Genomic DNA, 2,603 nt, shown 5'->3' on the forward strand with positions numbered 1-2,603 from the left:
ATGGATGGATGGATAAAAACATATTAATAAGTTGTGTATATCGATCTCCAGGATCAAATATAGAAATATTCACTGATAAAATCGTACAACTATTGGACAAGAGTTTTAATAAAAGCTTTTTTTTGTGTGGAGATTTTAATATTGACCTGGGAAATAAAACAGATTCAAATAACATCAGTACATTTACAAATTCATTGTATAGTTTAAATCTTTATCCATTAATATCAAAACCAACAAGAATTACAACTCATAGTGCTACAATTGTGGCGTCTCAGGAGTGACCCAATAGAACGAGACCCAGAACGACACGAGACTCAGAGTAAAAAGAACAGTGTTTATTTATTTACAGTGATAACTTGGCTGCACAGGCATCAGGACTGGAACTCCTGGAAACGGAGGACAAGTTCAGCTGGGGCAGGTAAGTTGTTTGGTTCAAACTTGTGAGAGAAACTCCTGAGAGCTCGGAGTGCGCTCTCAGGACATTATTACCTGCAGCGTTCCCTCAATGAGGACGGAACTAGGCAAAAGGGCCTTCTCCTATTCCGCTCCTGTTTCCTGGAACATCTTACAAAAAGATTTGAAGCTCTCGACCTTGACCTCTCTAAGTGTCTTTAAGAATCTGTTGGACACCTGGCAGGGACCAATGCAGACATGTTCCTGTTTTCAGTTTTCTACATTTGTCTTGGAATCTAGCTGTTTTTTGTTTTGTTACCTTTTCCTTTTAACCATCCTATTTGTTAAAAAAAAAAAACTGTAGTATGCTTATTTATAACTGTTTTGTTGTTGCTGTTGTCCATTGTTGTCATCTTTCTTTGTTGAAATCAGGTCTCTCTTGTAAATGAGTCCTCGAGGCTCAATGGGATTTACCTGTATAAATAAAGGTTGATTGATTGTAATTTGTTTTCTTATCTTACAGTTGGCGGTTCTTGTAGAAGTGGATCCAAGAGAAGCCCAGAGTTTCCAGAGGAGATGGTGAGACCGAGGCACTGTGCAGCAGTTCCAGAACAGGATGATAACTCCCAGAGACAGAGTGGATAGGCACGAGAGATCAGAGCTTGGGCAATGCACGAGAGATCTGAGGGCTGGAACCCATGGAATCAGGACTGGACCCAGGAGGCGACGAAGAACGGGGAAACTCAATGCTCCAGCGTCAAGTAGACTTGACTGCAGGCTTAAATAGGAGCAGGAGCTCATCAGGGAGATGGCCGTCAGCTGGGGGTGATTGGCGGCCACCTTGGAAGCTGCAGCAAGTGCTACTCTCACAGTGCCCCCCCTCAAGAATCGCCTCCAGGTGATCTGAAGCGCTTCTCAGGGTGTGCTTGGAAGAAGGTAGTGATGAGGCTGGGGTCCAAGATGAATGAACGTGGAATCCAGGACCGCTCCTCAGGGCCGTAACCCTCCCAGTCCACCAGGTACTGGAAACCTCTCCCCCAGCACCGGACATCCAAGATCTTCCGGACGGTAAAAGCTGGATGATTGTCGATCAACCAGGGGGGAGGAGGGAGGTTGGTTGGAGGGCTCAACGGGCTCTCGGATACCAGTTTAACCTGGGAAACGTGAAAGGTAGGGTGTACCTTCATGGAGGTAGGAAGTAGGAGGCGGACTGCTGCTGGGTTGATGATCCTCTCGATAGGAAAAGGACCGATGAATCGAGGAGCCATCTTCCTGGAGAGGTCCTTGAGGTGGATGTCCCTGGTGGACAACCACACTCTTTGACCAACCTGGTAAGGTGGCGCCGTCGAGCGGTGGCGGTCAGCGTATTTCTTATTTTGGGCAGCTGTCCGAAGAAGGGCTGACCTGGTCTGTCGCCAGACTCGACGACACCGTCTGAAATGGTGTTGGACCGAAGGTACCATGCAATCCGTTTCCTGACTGGGAAACAGAGGAGGCATGTACCCCAGTGACGCTTCAAAGGGAGACATACCAGTTGCAGAAGTCTTGTGTGAATTGTGCGCATACTCAACCCGGACCAGGTGACGGGACCAGGCCGAAGGATTGTCCTCTACGATGCAGCATCAGGTGGCCTCTAGTTCTTGATTGCATCTTTCGGCCTGGCCGTTAGATTGTGGATGGTACCCAGATGTGAGACTCGAGGATGCCCCCAGTGTCTTGCAGAACGATCGCCATACTTGAGAGATAAACTGGGGGCCTCGGTCGGAAACTATGTCTGAGGGGATGCCGTGGATTCTGAAGATGTGTTGGACAAGGAGCTGTGAAGTCTCAAGGGCTGAAGGTAACTTAGGAAGAGGAATGAAATGGGCCGCCTTAGAAAACCTGTCGACGACGGTCAGTATAGTGGTGTTCCTCTCTGAGGGAGGTAAGCCTGTAACAAAGTCAATGGATATGTGTGACCAAGGGCGACTGGGTGACGGTAGAGGATGAAGGAGGCCAGCCGGGGGTTGGTTCCCTGTTTTATTCCTGGCACAGGTGGAACATGCCGCGACAAACTCCTTCACATCTTGGGAAAGGGTTTGCCACCAAAAATGTTTCATAGTAAGTGCGAGCATGCGAGTTATGCCAGGATGGCAAGAAAGTCTATTGGTGTGAACCCACTCCAGAACCTTGGCCCTCATGGAAGAGGGAACAAATAAGGTTCCGGGGGG

The sequence above is a fragment of the Nematolebias whitei genome, chromosome 9 (genome assembly GCF_014905685.2).
Source record: "Nematolebias whitei isolate Nwh7 chromosome 9, NemWhi1, whole genome shotgun sequence".
NCBI classification, from domain to species: Eukaryota; Metazoa; Chordata; class Actinopteri; order Cyprinodontiformes; family Rivulidae; genus Nematolebias; species Nematolebias whitei.